Consider the following 12,660-nt stretch of genomic DNA (forward strand, 5'->3'; position numbering starts at 1 on the left):
AACCTCCTGTGCGCTAAAAAGGATCCTAGATTCACCCTCACTGATATCCATGACAACCCCCGAAATGGGGGCAGGCTGGAATATGCCTTCAAAATGACTCATCTGATCATCCTCAGAAATATTGGCGTTCAATGTATTGGCTCCATCTACGGCTAAAACGGGCTATTGATGATGCTCCAGAACTTAAAGGTATTGCGCACAATGCAGGGCTCTACCAGGTCTAACCAGACCTCCTTTTTCAGAGCTGATTTATGCTTTGCCAAGGTAGCCTTATATTGTCTGCAGTACCTCTTGAGAGCCATGGAATCTGTTGGTGTAGTGCTTAAAGCTTCTTTCAATCTTCTGAGGTGCACGAGCGCTTAGAGTCTCAGAACTGTATGAGATGGGTGCCTGCCTGAGGCCCGCAATAGACTGGTTCTTGCTCCTGACATACTTACAAAGGCCTCTAGGTTGTCTGAAGATTGTGCAGCCCTGTCTAAGCAAATGGCGAACTCCTTGGAACACTGGGTAGACAGGGACTCATAAAACTGATCCGGTATATTCTGTACCCACTTCCATCTCCTCCCCTCGTCCACAGCTGTCAGTGCCCCCCTTGCTCCATTCTTGGCAAATGTTTCTACCTGGGCCATCCAGTCGAGACACATACTGGGTTATGGTCACTGTAGACACTCTCCGTAATAATAAAATCCAAAATAAAAATAAAAACGGTGTAGAAACAAAGATGAAATCAATAAAAGACTCACAACATCTCCCAGTGAAAATGGGGGCAACATCCTTTTTGTCCGGGGGAAACTTGTTCATAGTAGACAACAAATCAAACTCTTTGAGGTTAGTCATATCCGAGAAGGAGAAGTACATGTCTAAAATTTTCTTCTGCAAGAAACATGCCAAGCTGTCGCTGTGCTTAGGAGAGTTAGAATAATTAGTAATTTTGCTAGAGAAAAAAACGGCTTGAGGCTGTTTAATTTCTGCATGGTACTGCCTGACAGATATCCTGTAATCAGATTTTCTGGACTCATCGTAAGTCCTTCTCCATCTTCTCTCCAATCGTTTGCACTCCTCCTTCAGAGACATGAAGTGGGCATTCATCAAAGGGGATTTGCGGGCTCGTTGGCAATCTGTTTGCCACCTATCTGGTAGAACCCTGCCCAGTGATTTATTAATCCACTCACTGAGCTGGTTCGTGGCTGATGTGGCATACTCTGGGTTTTGAACTTAAGCTCAATGTCATTGTGGATCATCACCCTATACTTTATTGTTGCAGGTTATCTTTGACTGTAATGCAGGGGAATGTTAGACAGCTGGAGGCATTGGATACTAGACACAGGAATTAAGAGGGAGATTTAGCGATTTCTTGGGATGTTTTGTAGCCTGTCACTGTCAGGAGTTTAAAACTCTCCCTTTTCTGTCAGTTTGGATGCTTTACTAAATAATGGTATTAAGTTAAGAGGGTTTGATGTTTGTCCTGGTTTACAAGGTGCCACAAAGTAAGGAATAATCTAGGGATTTCTCAGATAAACTTGAACGCCAAAAGTTGCACTCTGCGGCGGTTAATGAAAAAACTGATGCATCTTATTGGTTGCCTCTGAAATAGTTGCTTACAAGAAAGATGAGCTTATCTGGATGTGTGAGGAGAACCCCATGACCTTAACAAAAGCATATGGGTGGACAGACTCTTATTGCCGGATTTCAGGAGGCAGGGTCAGTACACAGAGGCAGGTTGTGTTTTACCATACTGGATCTGTCAGATTAGTTGAGGCATATTATTGATGACTCAGAGGGATTTAGAGATACTCAAAAAAATGTTTACGGTGCTGTTGTGTGACGTTAGTTTTGGTGCAGGAACAATTTGAACAGTGGCTGCAAATGAAACAAGCATTGGCATAGCCAATAGATCTCGCCCTTGGAACCTGCTGCATAACTAAATACTTATATTGTCACAAAGGGGAGTCCTATTGGCTGTGCCAATGCTTTTTTACCTTCCCATGCTGTCTAGGTGTTCAGTTGTTGACCTGGAATTCAAGAAGGACACCATGGAGAGTCACTCAAAAGAAGCACAATTTTCTGCATTTAAAAATAGACTGGAAACATATTGTTTTCGGTTTGTACTTTTCTATAAAAATTAGTGAAAATGTAAAAAGGGGAGTCTTAATTATAAGATACAGAATAATGTCATGAGTTTTAACTGGCAAGTAGGCTTGGGCTGCAACTCATGGCATCAAAAATTGTTTTCTTTGCTGCTTGCCTTAGTTCAGCGTAATGTTTGTGGTTCCTCATCCTTTCAAATTTTTTACATCAGACTGTGTGCTACATCACTGGCATGGTGTGTGATGGGAATATGATACAACTTCAGAGAAACATCTGTACGCAGGATTTCTAAAGTCACTTACACTAGTGCTTGCCCAGCTTGCGTTATACATATGGTCTACTAAGTGGTGGGTTTAGCCTTAAAATACATGGTGAATCTATTGGTAGGTTTATTGCTACATCTTTTGATAAACAATGGGCTAGGTTACCCCCAAATATCCTCGTAGGTACACCACAGGCACTGGTGGAATTATATCTTCTTCCAGTACATACTTGGCTCCAAGTTTCACATGCTCATAAAAGAGAAACCATGTGCAGTTGAAAGAAAGGACACTTTCTCGCTATTATACTTTATTCTAGGTTTGCCTTTTCTCTTGTTAGTGTATATAGAAAAGTCTCCATCACAATATTTGTCGTATACCTTTTCAGTGTCAATAGCTCAATAACTGTGGGCAGATATTTACAATATATCAATGTCATCTGTGCTAGAAACAGAACCCTGAAAAGAATAACTTAGGTCAGGGATTCAAGCAACACAAGACCTGCCACTGATAAATACAGATTTCATGTTGTTGCACTTACTATTGATACTAGGTACCAAGAGTACCCTTTCATTTGGAAATCGTCAAGCAGATTTTCTGTTCACACTTGGAGGATTTGGTCAGTTTTTATGAGAAAGGCAGACAATATGACACACTAACAATCGAACCTCATCAAAAAGATAATTCCATCTGGAATAAGCTTGATCCCTACATCCGTAAGAAGACAGAAAAAAAAACCACCTTGAACAATTCACAAATAAAAACATATGAATTACATACCTCATTGATACAGCTGCCACCCTAGTGGGATCTACTAGACTCCTGACAATTACCTAGCATGAACCCCTCTTCCTCTGGCACACTATTGTAGTGACACTCCCCTCCTCTTACTAGTGAGGAACCTTTTTCAAACAAATATATAGGTCCATTTATTATGCTCTATATGCAAGGATTGTATCACCTCAATTAAATAATGAGGTATAAGAGTGAAATTGTTTTGATGAAGATGGTACTTTTTATTCTCATCTACTGCTGTCCATACTTCTGTTTATCTCTGTTATTTTTGCTGCCAGTATGGTAGCTTCCTTTTTACCAAATCATACTTTATGATGCTATGTTATAACGTCACCCTCCATGTCTGCTGCGCAAACCAATTTCTACTCAGTGTCATTATCTTCAGGTTTGCGCTTTAAACTCAAAAACAGTAATAGTCAATCTAAGAAAATTTAAAGCATCTCCCCAGTTAACGAAGTGCAGCATACCTAGTGGTCTTCAAGGTACTGGCTCCGAATTACATTAAAGTGAAATGGTAATTGCAAGGCTGACAATAAATAGATACAAAGATGACCAATAGAGAGCATAACAAGGCTAAAAAGGATATCACAGTACCAGAATGGGTAAATCATAATTTCAGTATTACTCACAATAAGACACACTCAACTGGTAGTCTTTTCATGCTCGGCTATTTGTAGCATTCCGTGTTCCACTAATTCTCCTGCTATTTCGCATAACAACGCAGGAGCCGAGAAGACGCACACATTCAAGTCAGTAAGTGCTCCATTTAAAGAATCTAGCACGACGAAGCAGCATAAAAACATGACTAAATATTTTATCCGAATTTAACAGAGAACAGACAAGGATCAGACGAAAATCGCAGTTAAGGGTCAAAAATAACAAAGCTGGTAAAAATAAAATAAAAAATAGACCAGTTTTGCCGTGTTTATACAGAATGAAAAGGAGGCTGCGATAAAAAAAGAAAAAAAAAATGTAGCAAACACTTTTGAAATTTGTATTGAAGATCCTGAATTGCATTTATCCAGCATAAAAACCCCATCGGTTGCACAATATTTACCTTTTTATTTACAAACAGATTTCTTTGATCCTAATGAACGCTGAAGTAGAAATACCACATGCTAGTCGAATGCTCTAGGAGAAATGCTGTGGAAAGAAAACTCAAGAGGAACAGAAATATAAACTCACAGTTACACACAACATCATTTTAAACCCAACAAAGCTACCAATGAAAAGCGAGAACAAGCGCGAACCTCGCGCAGCAGCAGGGGAGGGGGCCTGCGAGATTCCCTTGTGGGAGCGTGCGACCATATGGCGCCACCATATGGTGCTGCGTGCTCCCGCAAGGAAATCGACAGACGTACACGCGTTGACATTGCAAGCAATGCACCGCGTGCACGTCTTTGCAGGGAAAGCTGTGCCGATGGCTACTGGTCTCTCTCCTACTTAGCGCATGCATGCTGCGAAGGCGATGCCTAAAAATGATGGACAGAATCCTGAGACAACGAAAAGGGGAGAATGTAGAGAGATAAGGAAGCAATTACATTCTGTGCGGCTCTCAGAAATGTATCCTAGTTTTGTGGGAATTTCGTATATTACTATTTTGTATCATAATTCCTTAACAAATTTGTTGACCTCCAAAGATGCTTACAAGTGTTTGTACCAGCAGATTTTATTGTTTGGTGGATTTTCTGAAATTTCATCTTAATGTTGGCCTATACCACAGGCAAATGTAAGTTAGGATGTGAAACAGATTAGGGTTGCAGTTGTGAGCTGATATACAGAGCACGAGGGAAACAAGGAGGAATAAGTGGAGGAATACAAGGAAGTGAAGAGTTGAAGCAGGTAGTACAAGCAGTTGCTACTTGTTGGAGGAAGGAGAATGGGGCTGTAACATATAAATATATATATATATATATATATATATATATATATATATATATATATATATATATATATATACTAGCAGCCCGTCCCAACGTTGTCCGGGAGCAATTAGGCTTCAGGGCCCCCGCCCGCCCCGACGTTGTCCGTGGGTCCCCCGGAGCCTTCCTCCATATATTGCAGTATTATACCTCTATTTTTACTTTGTACGCTTTTGTAACCTGCACACGTAACTTTTTCCTCCTGTAATGCACCGTTTGGCTCACTTTTTTAATGCTCCGTTTGCTTCCTCTTGCTACCTGCACACGTCACTTTTTCCTCCTATACCTCTATGTTTACTTTCTACGCTTTTGTAACCTGCACACGTAACCTTTTCCTCCTGTAATGCACTGTTTGGCTCACTTTTGTAATGCTCCGTTTGCTTCCTCTTGCTCACGATGTACGCTTTTGTAACCTGCACATGTAACTTTTTCCTCCTGTAATGCACCGTTTGGCTCACTTTTGTAATGCTCCGTTTGCTTCCTCTTGCTCACGATTTTAATTTTTGCTTCATTTTTCCACCACTCACCGCTCCTAAATACATAAATAAATAACCTACCTCATCTGCCGCTCACCATTCCTCCCCGCCTGTCCGCCGCTCCTCCCCGCCTGTCCGCCGCTCCTCACCGCCTATCCGCCGCTCCTCCCCGCCTGTCCGCCGCTCCTCACCGCCTGTCCGCCGCTCCTCGCCGTCTGTTCGCCGCTCCTCACCGCTCCTCCCCGTGCCATGTCCACCGGTCCTCCTCGTGCTCCTGGACGCCGCTCCTCCCCGCGCTCCTCAGGTCGGGCACGCACGTCGCGGCCAGCGCTTCTTCCAAGGGACTACTTTTTTTTCAGTAAATGTTTTAAATAACGTATTTTTATTACGTTTATATAGCCTATGTCCATCTGCACACCCTGACGATTACAATGATGTATCGGGTGTGTTGATTGGCGCTGTGGTTCCCGAGTTTACCCGCCTCAAAGGTTCAAAGTTCTTCCTTTATAATAGTAGTATATATATATATATATATATCATACTTTATGATGCTATGTTATAACGTCACCCTCCATGTCTGCTGAGCAAACCAATTTCTACTCAGTTTCATTATCTCCAGGTTTGCGCTTTAAACTCAAAAACAGTATTAGTCAATCTAACAAAATGTAAAGCATCACCCCAGTTAACAAAGTGCAGTATACCTAGTGGTCTTCAAGGTACTGGCTCTTAATTACATTAAAGTGAAATGGTAATTGCAAGGTTGACACTAAATAGATACAAAGATGATCGTGCTACAGAGGCCCCCGCATGGAAAGCTGGCCTGGTCGTCACTGGCTTTGCTTCGGCGAACTTTGTTTGGCTCCAAGGTATTGGAAGGACCAGTGCCCCCACTGCATCCAGGAGGAGAGGAGGTGGTGCTAGGGTCATTTGGCCCCACCCTGGGCGAAAAGCATTGCCTACTTGCCCCCGCCAAGACTACACCTGTATGGGATCGTCATGCGGTCTGGGGACCCAAGGAGGTTTGAACTTTCCGGGGGCAACACAGGACACTTGTTTTGGTTACATCATGACGTCTTGCTGCCCGCATTACCACTGTGATTTCCCCGCATCACTTACCTGGTCAGCACTACTGCATTCTGGGACTGGCAGTTCTTCTCAGCATTGGGGAACTGTTTCAGGGGTGCGCATTGAAGTTTCTGGGTGGAGAGGACTACTATCTAATCCGGAGGTAGCAGGACATTCAAAGTCATGTAAGCGCCAGAACTCCCTGCTTATTCCTGGAGCTGAAGAAGGTTACACAGCAGAAATGCATTCGCCGCCGCATTGCTGCATTTGGAAATAAAGAGCCTCCATGGTGTCCCCTTCTGTGGCCTCTGCCTTTTTCTTTGAGGAAGGTTTGCTTTGATATATATATATATATATATATATATATATATATATATATATATATATATATATATTCACTGAAAAAACCATAGGTTATAGACCATATATAGTTAGGAATTCGCATTTACAAAACCTTATTTTACTCACACAAAACCATTGAAATTCCATATATAGTTAGTTGCACTAACTATATATCGCGCACCCACAATCCACTGCTGATGATGTCACATATTACATCATTCATGACATGGTCAGTGACATCACTGATGACATCACTGATGACATCTCAAATGACATCACTGATGACATCTCAAATGACATCACTGATGACATCACTAATGACATCTCATTTGACATTACTGATCACATCACTGATGATATCATTCATGTGATAATACGATGAACCTCTTCAGACTCTAATATAACCTTAGATACAATCAGTGTAAACAGACACTCACAGACTGTCACTCATCCATGGAGTTACTCACACACCTAGTCAGTCATGCAAAGAATCAATCACACCTCCATTTCCTCAACTATACAGTTATACAAACTTTACTTATTCAAACATATACTAACACATATTTACTCTCTTATACAATCCCTGATACAAGTTCACAATGATCCATACAGCCACTCACACATTCACTGGCTCTTATGCACAGTCATTTATATATGTCAACTCTCACATGTACTGTGTTTTACATATGTACTTACTTTGACATGTAGCACTGAGATATCCATTCACTCACCAGTACACTCATGCACACAGTCAACCGCCCATACAGCTGTTTCCACATGCACTTTTGAAACCATACATCTAGTGAATCAACTGCTCACACATCTATGCACAGAGTCATACGCCTCCCAGCCACCCACACACACACTCAGTCTACCATACAAATACTTGGGCAACCAATCAATAACCCATATAGTTACTCATATAGCTACTTATCAACACATGCAACAGTTTACAGAACAACAGACATAATGATGCACAAATTAAGACAGTTTAGTCACTAACCCATGCACTCAGTGAGACACATTTAATCACTCACTCATACAGTCAGTCATGCACCTACTAAATCCTTCATCCAGACACTTATACATCCACTCATTCTTCAATATGTAAGACATATTTTAACTTTACAGAAACATACAGTCACTGGATGTTGTCATCAGTGATGTCATCAGTGATGTCATTTGAGATGTCATCAGTGATGTCATCAGTGATGTCACTGACCATGTCATCAATGATGTAATATGTGACATCATCAGCAGTGGATTGCGGGTGCGCGATATATAGTTAGTGCAACTAACTATATATGGAATTTCAATGGTTTTGTGTGAGTAAAATAAGGTTTTGTAAATGCGAATTCCTAACTATATATGGTCTATAACCTATGGTTTTTTCAGTGAATTTTCAAGGTTTTGTAAATGCTAATTCCTAACTATATATGGTCTATAACCTATGGTTTTTTCAGTGAATTTTCAAGGTTTTGTAAATGCTAATTCCTAACTATATATGGTCTATAGCCTATGGTTTTTTCAGTGAATATATATATATATACATACATATATAAACATATATCATCTGTATATCTATATAAATACAAACATAAATGCATGCATACATATACTTATATGCATACAGATGCATGTTATTTACATGAAAGTTGAAAAAACACTAATAAAAGCAAAGCTAAAAAGCCACCTCATTACAAACAGAATGGCTTTAACTTAAACGAGGGCGAGATCTATTGCATTTTCAATGCTTGTTTACTTTGGTTCCATCAAGAAGGCATTCAGATGTGTCACACATTTGCCATAAACTCTGAATGTTAGCACTCTAGTTGCACATTAGATCACTGTAGTAAAGCTACTGCTCACCAGGGACGTCTGCTGCTGGTATTCAAAGTGCATGTTTCAGTCTGCATGTCAGAATTTTTTTAATGAAATAGAAGAGGATTTGAGAAGTCACTCAAAATGATCCCTAATTTTTCTTTCTGAAGCACTAATCATACTTTCTATGGCAAAATTAACCCCCTCATGTTGTTCCTTTTTAAATTGAGTGTTTTCAGACTTACCACTTCATTCCAATCAAGATGGCTTCTGGTGTGCCATACTTTTGTCATAAGTAAGACTGTTAGCGCTCTAGTTGTTCTTTAGAACACTCTGGGACATTCTGTCCTTGGGCTATACTTGGGGTACATCTGGGTGATATTTGGGCTACATTCAGGCTCTTTTGTCTCTGGTGGCCATCTTGGGAATGTCAGAATTTTTTAATGAAATTGAAGAGGGTTTGAGAAGTCACTCAAAATGTGCCCTAATTTTTCTTTCTGCAGCACTAATCATAATTCATATGGCAAAATATACCCCCTCATTTTGTTCCTTTTTAAATTAAGTGTTTTAAGAGTTACCACTTTATTCCAATCAAGATGGCTTCAGGTGTGCCATACCTTTGTAATAAGTAGGACTGTTAGCGCTCTAGTTGTTCTTTAAAACACTCTGGGACATTCTGTCATTGGGCTATACTTGGGCTACATCTGGGTGATATTTGGGCTACATTTGGGCTCTTTTGTCTCTGGTGGCCCTTTTGGGAGACTGCATGTCAGAATGTTTTAATGAAATAGAAAAGGATTTGAGAAGTCACTCAAAATGTGCCCTAATTTTTCATTCTGCAGCACTAATCATACTTTCTATGGCAAAATATACCCCCTCATGTTGTTTCTTTTTAAATTAATTGTTTTAAGAGTTACCACTTTATTCCAATCAAGATGGCTTCAGGTGTGCCATACCTTTGTAATAAGTAGGACTGTTAGCGCTCTAGTTGTTCTTTAGAACACTCTGGGACATTCTGTCATTGGGCTATACTTGGGCTACATCTGGGTGATATTTGGGCTACATTTGGGCTCTTTTGTCTCTGGTGGCCATTTTGGGAGACTGCATGTCAGAATGTTTTAATGAAATAGAAAAGGATTTGAGAAGTCACTCAAAATGTGCCCTAATTTTTCATTCTGCAGCACTAATCATACTTTCTATGGCAAAATATACCCCCTCATGTTGTTTCTTTTTAAATTAAATGTTTTAAGAGTTACCACTTTATTCCAATCAAGATGGCTTCAGGTGTGCCATGCCTTTGTTATAAGTAGGACTGTTAGCGCTCTAGTTGTTCTTTAGAACTCTCTAGGAGGCTGCAGTAGAACACAAAGGAATCAACTGACAGTCTCTGTCCTTGTTGGATGTACATGTTTTACTGAGAATGTCAGACTTCATTTTCACATGACTGAGAAAGATAATGTGAATTTACAGAAAATATGCTTTCAGTTTAGCTTATAGATCCCCTTCCAAACCACTGTGGGAAAATCATGAGATATTAGTTTTCTTTCAAACAATATTCATGATATCACAGCAGAAGGTTTTTTGACATGGTAAAATCACCTTAGAACCCACCACAATTCCTAAAACGAGTATGGTACCATCAACAAATGATTTATAATGTAACTAAAGTCCTAAAACCCTCTATTAACTACAATGCTTTTTAATGAGGTGCTATCATGTATATTGGTCCCAAGATGGCTGCCAACACTTCTTGGATGAAGTGCTGACAGCCAATCAGATCAGATGTGTGGTTAGGCTCCGCCCAGATATATGTCTTCTTTTGAACCTAAATTACTCAAAATCCACTGGAGCACATATATTGAGACTGATAGAGCGAGCTGCAGAAAATATTTTATTCTGGCTTGTGGATTCAATTCCCCATAACATTAACTGATTAATTAATGCACTGTTGCATGATATATTTTATTAACCCAACCTAGATTAAGTTTGCACCACACATGAACACGCGGGAAACTAATTACATGTGCTCTTGTCGCATTTGCAAGTCTGTTTTTGTAACACATTATTAATATTGTCCTGTTTGTTATGTCTGTCCTATTGTCTTTGTCACTATTAATATGCAGCTGATCATTCATGGCATGTGCTTTTATATGTGCTTACATGTATGTCCTATGTTGTGTTTGTCTGTCTGTGTATCATTTAATCATCTTTTTACTCTTTCAGAAACATTAAGCTGGACTACATGAAGAATGGTAGATATTTTATGTGCTGCTTTATTTGTTTGCTTCTGCTAGTTGTCATTTATTAATGGGTTAATTACTAGCAGGGAAAGGGTGGGTAACAGAAGGATTTGTTTTACCTGAATTAATTATTCTTTTGTGTTTGTTTAAATAATAGTTTTCTGAAAAAGTGACGCAAGCAAAAAGTGGCGCAGAAAATTGACGCCCTTCTAGAAAAGGCCTGCAGATGTTGAAAGCCACATGAGAGACCCATATTTTGAAGTGGATGATAAACTTCTATTTTGAAAACATTAGAAAATGAACTGCTAAAGACAACTCTGTGGAGTGGGTTTGGATGTGCCACGAAAGCTCAGAACAGTCTGGCTCAAGGCTAAAAGGAAGAGACGTGACAAGATTTTGTATTGCTTGAACATTTTTGCTACAAAATGTAGCGGACTATGGAACTGTTGCCAGGATTCTGTGCATGAACAATGGCTCGGTGTAAAGCCTGGTCTCGTGGTGGACGATGTCACAGTTTACTGTGGCGTGAGGTGATTCAGCCAATGGAGAGCCAGAATTCAGCTGTTGGAATGTGAAAAATAGTTAGCTCAGCTTATTTTAGAGTATAAGAATAGGCGTTAGCTGCAAACTTTTGGCTTACGCTCCTGATTCCAGAAGGACGTGTTCTGCTGTCTGATGATTACACGTAAGAAATGTAACTTTTAAAGACTTTGTTTTCAGGCGATGAGGGTAGAGTCAGTGAGATAGTTAGGTTTTGGAAATGCTCTTCCTTTTCACTTATTTCTGCTAATGAATAATATTATCTCTTTATTAAATGCTGAATAAAACTTATATGACTTTTTCTAATGCTTGCTTAATAAAGTTCCAAACCTAAGTTTTTCTAAATATGTTTTAATAAACTTTTAAAAATGACAAGCTGGTCTTGTTTATTGTAGATAGTTTATTATGAATGTCTTAAACAAACATATAGTATCCATTCACCTCACTCTCTATGTTTATGGGCCTGGTATTGATTGGTAAGTGTAAGTGTGATAGTGGATTATGACATCATTTATAAAGAATTTTAGTTTTTAGGCTCCATCAATTTGGTAGCATCAGACGGTTTATATGTTGTTTTTGACATGCATGTTACATATATGTTGGTATAGACATAGGATTGATGTTTAACATATGTTAAGTTTTTGATTTTGTCAGAGTGTTATATGTAGTCTTAAGGAATTTTTCCAGCAGTGTGAAAGATTCCTGGTTAATTCCCGGCCGGCAAGGTAGTGTGACTAGAAGAGTTACACAGTGCATTTGTCTGTTTCAAAATTGTGGTATAGCATATATCACGTGTTGTGGGCGTACAACACAAGTTTAGGGACCTTAGATTGAATGGTTAAATGTATAGTGAGGATTGCCTATGAAATTGTAGCATTAAGCAGAGGGACCTGGTGAGCCTGTTTTAAAACTTTCTGTGAAAAGAGTAGTAGATATATCCAAGCTTGAGTGAAGGGTAAGGGTTATTTTCTCTTCCAAGGTTAGAGTCCTAGGAGGAAAAATAAGCGTTGATTTCTCTTCCAAGGTTAGAGTCCTGAGGAAGGAAATAAGCGTCGTCTATTCTTATCAACGCTTGACGTTTTCTGTGGTTGGTTCAAGTCCTGCCAAGAAT

General features: G+C 39.7%; 1 protein-coding gene across 2 annotated transcripts in view; it reads right to left on the minus strand.

Moving 5' to 3' along the window:
* USP54 (ubiquitin specific peptidase 54) overlaps positions 1-12,660 on the minus strand; it is a 1,809,222-nt gene that overhangs the window by 365,629 nt on the left and 1,430,933 nt on the right. The window lies entirely within an intron of this gene.

This window comes from Lissotriton vulgaris, chromosome 5 (assembly GCF_964263255.1).
Source record: "Lissotriton vulgaris chromosome 5, aLisVul1.2, whole genome shotgun sequence".
Classification (NCBI taxonomy): Eukaryota; Metazoa; Chordata; class Amphibia; order Caudata; family Salamandridae; genus Lissotriton; species Lissotriton vulgaris.